The sequence below is a fragment of the Diplotaxodon limnothrissa genome, linkage group LG3 (genome assembly GCF_057381915.1).
Source record: "Diplotaxodon limnothrissa isolate DT_005_m linkage group LG3, D_limnothrissa_male_GT1.1, whole genome shotgun sequence".
Lineage (NCBI taxonomy): Eukaryota > Metazoa > Chordata > Actinopteri > Cichliformes > Cichlidae > Diplotaxodon > Diplotaxodon limnothrissa.
The window spans coordinates 16,078,073-16,090,390 of NC_140598.1; positions in this window are offsets into that span (position 1 = coordinate 16,078,073).

A 12,318-nucleotide genomic window follows, 5' to 3' on the forward strand; every position below is an offset into this window, starting at 1 on the left:
CATTAAACATGTTAACAACACAAAAGCCATATTAAACGCAGACTACTTTAGACCCGGAAGTAGGATTCGTCGCGTCATCACTGAACAACCGGATGGCTTGGAACAGGCTTGGGCATGGAAACACGGAGGGTGGGAACACAGACGACGCAACACAGACTACCGTAATTGTCGGGCTATAAGCCGCTACTTTTTGCACAAACTTTGAACCCTGCGGCTTTTAGTCAGGTGAGGCTTTTCTATGGATTGTCCATGAGCGGATTTGTTTTGTTTGTTCCACTGTTGTACGGCACTACGTTGCCTGGCAGAAAGATCGGAGTTCAAGAGTGGTATGTTGGTCACATGTCCATCCGCCAGGCGACGTAGTGCCGTACGAAGTAGCGGGAAAAACAAACTTCAAAGTAGCGCTACGCGTTCAGCTGGAGGCCTGGATGATGAGCGATGATAAACTTGCAAAAAGCAAATTATGCCCAACTCCACCATTGGAATCTGACAGCGTGGAAAAGTGTGAAAACATCCACGATCACTAACGGATTTCGAAGGGCTGGACTGCTGCATGATGGAGGACACCGCCACGGCCCTTCTGAGGGTGTTCGACTCTGACAACGAGGATTTGTTTGGTTTTGAAAGTGACAACGAAGGGAAGGAAGGAGAGAAGCTGAGAGTGTATGGAGTGAATGACGAAGCCACCCTGAGCCTGTTCTTTTCCGACACTGGAGGAGAGGACTTTGGTGGTTTTAGTGCGCAGGAAGATGGTGGTGAATGACTGACTTTTCTTCTTGTTGAAGCCGTGTCACTGCACCTGAGCCTAAAAGGTAGTCTGAATCTATTTTTCTGGTGTGCTGTAGGTTATTGTTATGTACTACATTTGTTACTCATTTATGAAGCACAGTACATGTTTTGTACTTGTAATTACCGCTACTTGTACATATACCTAAAAAGTTATGCAAATTTGTACCCATAACTTGTTTTTCAAAATATTAATTAAAGGCGTGTGTCTCCAAACAGCCATCTCTTTCCTGACAATTCCCTTTGTGCATATTCTCTTACATATGATAAGTCAACATTGAAACACCTGCGGCTAATATTCAGGTGCGCTTTGTAGTCCGGGAAATATGGTACATTAAACACAGAGACTAAATACACATGAGGGATGATCAGGGGAAGTGGCCACACATGGGAGCACAGCTGACACACATGAACCTAACGACAGGACAGGAGAGGTGACACTAAATACACTGACATTGAATACAGACTTTCAAAGTAAAACAGGAAACATGGAGATTAGACATGACATGAACTAAACATAACCACGCAGACATGACGCATGAACCAGGGAGACTTAGTACAGGGGGAGACAACAAGACTAAACAGCAATGTAGAAATTAACTAGGTGAACTAAGCTAAGGCACAAATAAATACAAAAGATACATAAACTCAAACACTGGGTCGCTCGACCCAGGACCATGACAGACACAAGCTAAAGGTCCATGAAGTGATGTTTGGATGGGTTCAGTCAATCAGATGACTGTCATGGTGAAGCTTTGCTAGTCCTGCTGATCCCACTGAGAATTAACAACTCAGTTTCCAGATGTCTGTAGTTTTCTGCTCAGTTTCTTTAGTCCCAACAGCTCTTACCATCTCCTGCATAAAGCTTTCCCTCCATGCTCAGATGCCCTGGAACAAGGTGCTCTCTTTATATGCTCACAACCACTAGCACTTTATATAGCCTCTGTAGAAATTATCCACACCCTCACTTATCTTAACTGCACTACTGTATAGCTCTGTGTAAATAATCATTCTGTACATACGATAATTTTTAACCCTACAAGTGTTTACAACTTGCATAGTTCCCATTTCTGTATAGCTGTATATCTCAGATTCCTGTAAAGTTATTTCATATTCTGTATAGTTTTTCATACTTATATCCTGTTCATATCCTGTTCATAGCTTGTACTCACTACAGCCTGTACATAACTATAGTTATAGAATATTCACAACATACTTCATAACATGTACATTATAACATAATAGACCCATTTCTGTAATATACTTACATATCTACATTATTGCTAATATATACTGTAATATATCTATATCACTAAAGCACTTCTGGATGGATGCAAACTGCATTTCGTTGCCCTGTACCTGTGCATGTGCAATGACAATAAAGTTGAATTCTAATTCTATTCTTATATCAGTGACTGGTTTAAAGGGACAACTTGCAGTGCTCGCCAAACTTTGTGTCAGCAAAAGTAGTTCTAATGTTTCTTACATTTATTACATTTTTACATTTTTACACACACAAATCAATGAACGCAAAAACATGAACTTTCCAGATATTTTGTTTCACAATGTTACAAAACTCAGTTCAAAACTACACAGTCTGATTTACAAGTACAAAATATTTATGACCACAGTTTGAGCCGATGTATGTCCCGAGTCTGTGGACTCAGTGGTTTTGTTTTGATTGTTATTGTCTTTTGTTACAATTTCATTCTGATTAAGATTTTCTAGTTCTGAGGTTTTGGTTTCTGTGTTCCCTCTGTACTGTGTTAGTATTGTGTCTCTGTGTTCACTTCCTGTTTTATTTTGACAGTGCCATGTCCTACGTTAGTGTGTCTACTTTTGCTTCCCCTTGTCTGGTTATGTCCAATGAATCCTGCTGTGTCTCCCTTTTCTCATTCCCTGATGGCTCTTTTGTGTATATGAGCCCTTTGTTTTCTCCTGCTTGTTGCTGGTTCGTCTGTGTTGTCTCCCCGTGTCTCCGTTTAAGGTTTCAGGTTCGTTTTTTGGTTTTTTCAGTAGAGGTTATCTTAGCTTCTGCACAGGCCATCTCCACTGCACTTCACCGTTTCAATAAAGCTCACTCACTTCACAGCAGTGTCGGCATCTTGGGTCCTTTATTAAATTCAACATGGCTCGCCCCGCTAGCCGTGACATAAGATGTGAAAAAACAATATCCAAAAAACACGAGGGACAAACAGGGAATAGTTTTAAGGTGCAGGGCCAACAAACTGAGTCTAGCCATGAACTCAGAGTTGATTGAATTAGCATTTTGAATTGGCTGATCTGAGTTACTTCAATCAAGTCTATGTTCACTTTGAGTTAAGATTATACGTGATTGATGTAAAAGAAAAAAGCCGTCATCAGCAACTGATTCTGATTTAGCAGGTTTTCAAATCTAAACGGTACCCATCCCTAGCTGGCTGTAGTTAAACCTTTACTTAAAAAGCATCCCTAGACCCAGCTGTCTTAGCTAATTATAGGCCAATCTCCAACCTGACAATCCTTGAAAGAGTAGTTGGGGGGAGACAATCAGAGGGGCAGTGTGATGATCTTAGGTTACAAACTACCGCAGTCAAGTCATTAAGGGAGACGGGATCAAACTGCTCTAAGACAGCTGAGCACACAGGAGAAAGACTCGGATCTGAGGCAGCAGTCGGCGAGACAAGAGCCCTAATAGATAGAAGCTTGTTGTTAAAAAATGCTAAAAAGAGTGACGCTGAAAAACTAGTTCATGCATTTATTACTTCCAGACTGGACGACTGTAATTCATTATTATCAGGATGTCCTAAAAACTCAGTGAAAAGCCTTCAGCTGATCCAAAATGCTGCAGCAAGAGTCCTGACAGGGACTAGAAAGAGAGAGCAGATTTCTCCTGTTTTGGCTTCCCTTCATTGGCTGCTCCTCACATACAAGGTCTTAAATAATCAGGCCCCATCTTATCTTAATGCTGCACCACAACACCTGATCTCTGGTTTCCTCACCTCTTCAATCCCACTTTAATACTTGACTAAACTCATTTTCCTGTTTAGGTGTTGAGGCAAAGCCGCCCATCTACAATGCAGGCAACAGCAAACGGAGCTATTTTTGATTCCCTTTGGGTTTTTTCTACTTTTGTGCTACAAAATGTTCAAGCTGATTAAATTCATTAGAATAAAAGTTCAGATAATTTTCTCATATTAATGTTGGAGGTAGAAATTCAGGTAACTTTGCACAAAAACTGGCAGAAATTTCCTTCAAAGATGGCGTTTTTACTTTAATACTGTGAGTACATTTCAGAGCCTGGACTCTTTTACCTTTACTTGAGTAAAGAAGTTGAATCATTATTTCAGCTTTAAGAGGGTATTTTAACACAAACATCAGTCCTTCTACTTAAGTATGTTTGACACTTTGTTTAATCATCATTTTTAATGATCAAATATAATTATGTTTGTTATTTGTGGATTTTAAATGTCCTTGACAGAGACAGATGATGATCATTATCCTGCACTGTGCTCTCAGGTTTGGTCGAGCTAGCACAAAGAATGGCTATGTTGAACTTCCTCCTGGGATCTACACTAAGAAGTGAGTCCAACATTAGCAGGGTCTCTTTCCTTTATCTGGATTCACTTTAGCATTCACAGTCACGTGAAGCTTGTTATTAACTCGATAAGTCAACCCAGGGTTTCAGCTGAGCGCTCACATGAAACACATGGTGTTGGCAGCATCTGATCAATCATATTCATGGAGACGTGTATCAGCAACAGAGCAGCTGAGTTTGCAGAAGGAAGTCAAACTAAACCACAGGAACAATATGAGGAGATTACACACATAATAAAATACTAGCAGTAACACAGCTGCTGCAGACAAATCAGTCGTGTGATCGTGTGTGAGAGGAGAAGGACTGTAAAGGAGTTTGGTGTTAAAAGCTCTGTATGAATGTGGGAGCATTTGAAGGGCTTTAAAAAGGCCAATATAAAATAAAAGGCAGCAAAACTGCTGAGTGTGAAAGTCACCAGACTTATCAGACCTCTGTGATTAAGACCTGTAAGAACACCTGTTTGTACTTGTTGGCATTATATCAAACACACACGTATATTAAGCCTTTGTTTGAACTCTGGTTGAATTTGTTACTTTCAGACTGTGAAACATCACAGAGGCTGCAGCTGCAGATCTTTTATTCACCTGGAAATTTACTTTAAATGTTAGATGGAAAATGTGTTGCTCAGTTTAACCAAAGTAAGAACAATAATCCATAAACCTTCATAAAGACAAACATCTCCCAGAACATTGAGCTGCTGAAGTGTCACTGAAGGGAAAAACTATTTGTCCTCCTCCATCCAGCAACACCTGAAACACCTGAGTGGAAGCTCCTCCCTACACTGTGTTTGAAGCAAAGCACAAAGGAGACACCTGCTGGAGCAGCTGGAGTCCTACAGACACTCAGCCTCTTCACTACACAAACACCTCCTACAACATCCACTCTTTCCACTCTGACTGCTGTGTTTGTGGAAACACTCCAACACACACCGCTTCACACACCAACATAGAAATGTGTGAAAAAGAGCTGAGCTGATATTAAACATGAGGATTTATTCAGAAATACAGAGTCAGGAACAACATCTAGACACACATTACCTCTCAGCAGCAGAAGAACAGCCTTTAAAGTCTTCACCAACATCCTTCGACTCGTTGCTCTTTAAGGAAACACAGCTGGGTTCAGGTCCAGGAGATTCTGGCCTCTTATTGATCCTAAAAGAAAAACAATGAATGTCACAGCTTCATGAGACAGGAAGGAAAAACTGGAAATATTAAATTAAAGACATGATGAACAATGTGAAACTCATAAAAATAATGTACTTACTCTTTGTCACATAACAGTCTTTTGTTAAAGTTTACAACAACATCCTTCGACATGTTGCTCTTTAAAGAAACACAGCTGGGTTCAGGTCCAGGCTCTGGATTAGTTTCAGGGTTATGTCCAGCTGAGCCTGGTACGCCCCACAGCTCTGGGCTTTAAAACAACACACACAGAGGTATGAGTGTGAATAATGATGGAGCAGTGATGTGAGTGCTGAGCTGTGACATGGAGAAGAGTCATGGACAGTTAGAGATGGTCATCTCACCTCTGAGCTTTGGTCTGGCTCTCATGTTCCCCACACAGAGTGCTTTTAGAGGGAGGGACTCCCTCCTCTCTGTCCTCACACTGATCCATGCTGCTCAGTTCACATCAGCTCACACACACTTTCTACCTTCACCTGCAGAGGAAACACAAATCATTCATGTGCACATCAACTGAGAGCTGCAGAGGTCGTGTCTGATGTGTTGGACTAACATCCATCTGAGACGCAGCTTTCATCAGTTCACTACAAAAAGTGTCACAGAGCCCAGTTCAGCCTCCAAATCCTCCATTACTGTAGTCCTACAAAGCAGCAGGTCAAACATGGCTGCAGAGAGCAGCTTTATGTCAGTAACCATGTCCAGGACCGAGCTGACTGCTTACAGAGTTCATACTCTAACTGCTAGCTGCTCTGCTAGCTAAGCTAACTCAGTAACAGTGACTCTGACAGCAGTTACTGTGGAACAGCGGCCGAGCTCAGGACACATTCAGTGTGTTTAGTCTGAGTCCTGGACTCTGATTCAATGGATTCAATCCAGCTCAGAGTTTCATGTGTTCATCAGAATAAAATACATGTACTAATATAACAGAAGTAATGCTCTGAATGCAGGACTGTAATGGAGGATAAACAAGGTTTTTACAGCCTGAAAGAAACATTCAGTTCATATATTTGTAGACAGTGAAGCAGCTTTTAATACTGCAGCTGTTTCCTTCACCTGTGTGTGTGTGAGCCACACCTTCATGTGCTGCTTTAGAAATATGTGGTCTGACTGCTCAGACTGAGTCTAGGAGGAAAGTTCACACGCTGGAGAAAGTTTTGTTCCTAACTTTGTCAGAGTTCGGCTCCAAAGACAAAGAAGACGGAGCTCACAGTCTGTAGATGGTCCTCAGTGTGTGTGTGAAGCACACAGGAGTGTGTTTATGTCAGCAAATCAGTGTGTGTGAAGAGTCTGAGGGAGTGTGTGAATGAGACTCAACACTGAACAGTCCAAGAAAAGCGTCTGGACTTCTTTAAGTTTAACTTAAAGAAGTCCAGACGCTTTTCTTTTTGTCTCCATAATGTCTCCATAATGCTGCAATGTTATCTGCCCCAGAAACACTGTGCAGAAGCTCTGATGGTGACACAGAAAAGTCACAGTGGAGATACTTCTGTCCACCTTTGATTAGACTCATTATAAAAAGGAAAACAAAGTTTGAACACAGTCATGTTTCCAGTTCACTGACTTACATTTATTCCATGGACACTCACTCTAACCTGAAGCACAGCTACAACCCAACATTGTTGAGGCCTCATCTCCTCCTTTCCTGACTGTAGAGGTTAAATATGCAACAACCAACAAATAAAAGAATTTGGTTCATTTCAAAGAAATTCACACGGTGACCAAGTAAAGTAACCGTAGTAAAGGAGACAACATCCCGTTGATGGTGGGATTATTTGAAAGATTTGCTTTAGTCACGTCACCAAATGCAGTTGAACCACCCGTGGATCCATGTTTGACCATTCTACCACTCTGAGCTCTGCTTTTGAATCATTTTATTATTATCATCATTCATTTATTCATTCTTTGGAGGGGGGCTATTTCCTAATGCCGCCCTAATAAGCTGATGTTCAAGGGGAAATATAACAGAAACTCTTTCAGTGTTATTCATTAATAAATTAACAGATAAACTGTGAAGAAGAAAAAACTGAGATTTAAAGGAGAGAGAAACTTGATCATCCATCCTCATAATACATGTTTATCAGTATCTGCTGTGACCATACTGCAGTAATAACTACAAGTCTACATTTCTGTGACTGTTGATCAATCACAGCAGGAATCTGAGCTCATCTCTGCACACAGAGCAGCTTCAGCTCTGGGATAAACTGCTCGCTTCACGTCCTTCTCAGCTCACAGACACTCATCCTGATATTTTCCTTTAACATTTGATGGTATAATTCATCTGAGTTTACACTTTATCTGCATAAATACAGAAAAACAGACCCAAACACCAGAAACCATCAGTTTCACGATCAACGGGAAGTGGCTCAAACGTCACAGTTTCATAACGTCACCCTGAACTCCACTCACGGAGTTTCTGTCGCCATTGTAGTTTTTAAAGTCCCGTGATAAAGGCGGGTCTTTCTGTGAATCCGCACGCTCATTGGCTAATAGCTCGAGATTGACACATCGTTATCCAATGAGCGTGCGGGAACTTCCGACATAAAGTTGTTTCCTTTGAAAAACCAAAGTCTGATTATTTTTGCCTCCACTGACGGAGCCTGTTGTTCCCGCCACAGAGACACAGTAATGTCAGAGCGGTGTTAACACTCACCCTGCCTCAGCACAGCTCTCACTCTCCTCCTGCTCTCTCACACTAAACGGAGGCTCAGCTAAACTCACTTCCTCTCTACTTACAGGAAACCAGCGCTCAGAGGAGCCGACCGGCCTCACATTTCACCCACAGACACGAACAGCGTGGAATTATTTTATGTCATAAGAAGAAACATATTCATGTGAACACTCACCTGCCTCAGCTCCACCTTCCTCCTCCTGCTGCTCTGAACGGAGGCTCAATACTTTCACTTTCACTGCTGCTCCCTAAACACAGAGGATGCTGGGACTTGTAGTTGTTTCCTTGCTGTGCGGTCTTCCTCTTTGTTTGTTTGTGTTTGTGTTCAAGATATTTCGATCATGTAAACATAGGGTTGCCAACTCCATGAGAAATAAATAAGGGACACCTCGTGGCCAGGGCCGGGCGACCCAGTTGTCTTCACCCTTCCCAGTGTGGTGAATTTTTTAGCTCTTTTTTTGTGTGTGAAATTATTTTTTAACCATTTGACTTGAATTTGATTTAAGTAGATGCGTATTCTTTGTGATATGAACACATGAAAATCATTTAGCCATTTATTTTTAGCTCAAAATGACAACATTAACACAGTAAAACAGGTCTCTTTCTTAAACAGAAGCCTGTCCTGCTTAACTCTTGAGAATAAAAGTAAATCTTTCTTTAAAAGAACTCTGTCGTGCTTAATTTAAAATTATATAAATTAATAGAAAGCAATAGAACGAAAAATATTCTTGTAACAGTGCACATTTAGTGCATTTAGTGCAATTGGCTTCAGCTGAGGTATTATTTCAGCTTTTCTAATGCTAATCAGCTGCTCCTGTTTGTAAACCCGCTTGTTCCCATGATTACGCATCTTAACTCATCATCCTTATTCATCTATGTATTACTTTTATGTATTAGTCATCTATTTGTTGTAATCATCTACCCTTGCAGTTGTTTATTACACAAAATAAATTATATTATCACACTTCTGGCCATATAGCGCTGATATTCACTGCACATGCCCATATTAACCTTAACCAGAGGGTTTAAAAAAACAAACCAGTGTTTACATACCATATCTGCTTCTGCCGTGGCCTGGTGGACAAAAACTTGGTTAAGGGTTCCCCGAGCTTTCACGCCCCTCATGTTCTTCATGTGCCCACCACTAGAAGCATGCCTATGGAAAAAGTGCGCCGGCACACAGTGCAGTGCGCTTTAAAGGTGTTATCGTGCACTTTCCCAGCCAGGCGTTTTCCTTTTCCCATTCCTCCCTGTACTTTTTTTATTTCTCTGAGGGGAACAAACATTGCTCGCTCGTGAGCGTGTCACCACAGCCGCTCACACTGCTCATGCACAAATACGTAAATGTTGGTGAAAAAGACGGAGCAGACCTTCCTAAAGGCCGTTATAACCTTGCACTGCCAGTGGTGAGCTGCACCAGCTGTGGCCTAATGTGGTCCCCCTCAGTTAAGGACTTCCAGGGTGGTGGATATTGGCCTGGCACCTTAAATTTCTGCACCCTGTTTTCAATGGATGTCTTTCAGTCTTTCTATGACATTAAGAAGCTGCAGCAGGGATGTCACTTAAGGCCTTTGTCAAAGTGCTGGATGAACGAACAGCCCATTTTGGAAGGGTGAGTTTCTAAATTTGTCAAGTTTAAGGAAATTGTGCAAATCAATGTTTATGATGACTGTCCGTGAATATTCTGTTGTTTGTCCTCTACTTAAAAGACTGGCCGAATATCAGCTGATGCCTTCAGCAAAAGTTTCTTGGAGTGGAGTGCTGTAAAGTTTGAGGTGGACAGGATGTGCAAGGAGCCATGCTTTAGCTGCCCTGCCTGCACTCCAGACATGCTCGCCGTCTCAGTTGATGGAAACCACAAGCTTTATCGCTTTCAATCAAATGCAAGGTACGTTATGCATTGTGTACATAAATCAAATATGGATTTGTACAAAAATTGTATTTTGATGTTTCTTTTCAAACAACTGTCACCGTGTTCGTTCAGCACTTCAGAGCAGGGGAACTTTGAAGGTGTCTTCATTGAGAAAGATGAGGAAGTTGCTGAGTTTGTGAAATACATCCAGAGACACACAAATGATGTAAGATACACATATATATCAGTGCTGTCAGCGTTAATCTTGTTAAAATGACGTTAACGCCATAACCATATACTCATACGTGTGTGTGTGTGTGTGGATACATATTTGGATGGGTGGATATTTATTTTGTTTTTCTCTTGGTGTTGTCGTAATACTATTTACTTGACTTTATCTTAATGTGTACTTCATTTTGAGTAGCTCACACTTGGATGTGCGAGGTATACTGCAGCTTGTAGTCTTGGATACGTTTAAGACATTTTGTTATAAGGTTGAATGAATTCAGCAGTCATGTATTGTGACCTCCTTTCTATAGATCAAATGGGGAGGTGCGTTTCAGGATGGGGCCGGTTCTACAGTTGGAGAAGAGGTGGAGCAAGTAAACAGTTTCCTGTCTAGGGCGGCCATCACAACGAAGTACATGTCTAAAGCAGGTGTGTGTCTGTGTGTGAGATTCCACTCAGTCTCCTGCTCATTCATTCTTATTTGTATACTAACTGAAATGCAGGGCGAACAGACATGCTGAGCCTCCTGGCTTTGGGCTGGAACAAAAGGAAAGTGGAACAACTGGGCCGCACTTTGAGCCAGAGATATCTAAAGGTCATTTTTTCAACACCCATTTTAATGTGTGTGGTAATGGGGGGGAAACACCAGTACTCTAAAAATGTCCATATGAATGACATTTATTAATGTATTCTTAGATCATAAGGATCCTTAGAGAACAAGTGGAGAGCCTGAATGCGAGCAGAAATGAGCTGGGTGTGGATGACGACACACTGCAGCAATGGGCTGAAGGTGAGTCTCAATATAATGCACTCGTGTATAACAACAGGACCCACCATGGCCTCATTAAAGAACTTAGAGTTAAGATCTTTCTGACAGTGTCAACAAACAATGAAAAATAAGCTTGTAAAAGCAGAATTGATGGCAGAGTTGTTGCGTTTGATCAAATTGGATTGGACCTGGGTTGAAGTGATGTCGTACTAGTTGGTTTTATAAAGCTGAACACCAACATACTTGTTATCTCATGATAATGCAGCACATGAAGGCTCCAGATGTCTTATAATGAATATCATCAAGTCAGTGATTACAGAGTCCACTGTAGTTTGGTGACTGTTACTCATCCTGTGTTCTGATTAATATTCCTCTCACTTAGAAACGGATCAAACTGATGGCAGCCTTGGAGCGTTGCAGGCACGAGTAGAGGAGCTTGTCGTCATCATCAGAGTGCGAACACAAAGTCTTTACAGACAAAATGGTGTCACAGTTTCTTTGAAACGGACCGTTTGATGCTCAGTTTGTACAGCTTGTACAGCTACTTTGTAAACAGAATAAAATCAGATCCAGGTTTGTTTAAGCTGGATGTGATTTGTTCTAGCAAACGAATTGATGAGTGTAGATTAAAATGTAAATATATGCATTATGTGAAGGTGTTCCTTTTTATGATTATTTACAGATAGCAACAAGAGGCGACACAGAATTCGCAAGGTCATCTTAGATGAGAAGAAACGCTTGGCGGCTGCTGTTGACGACTACAACAAGGAAACAAGCAACAAAGCAAATCGTATCCAGTGATACCCTCATGCAGAGCGACGTTTGGCCCTGGCAGAGCACAAGTGAACGTAAGCTCTTGATTTCTAAATATCCTTTTTAAACAAACTCCCAGTATCTGAGCAGCAGTTGAATGTTTTGTTCTTGAATCATAATATGCTGCTATGTTTTCCCATCTGATGTTGTTAAACTGCAGCTGCTGCTGACCTCCGGACAAAGCGAAAGGTCTTTGAGAAGGTGATGGCTGTGAGGCGCCTGAGAGAGGAGGAGATGATCCTTTGCAGGGAGATGCAGCATCACTGGACAGTGTTGCGAATGCGATCTGTGGTGTTGGGGACAATCTCCTCAGACTGTAAGCACATCTTTTATTTATTTATACATTTAGTGATGAATTGATTGAAAATAATAGCAGATGCTAAAGTCTTACTGGATCTTTTACCTATATTTGGGTTGCTAGCTAACACTGCCTTCTCCCTTAAA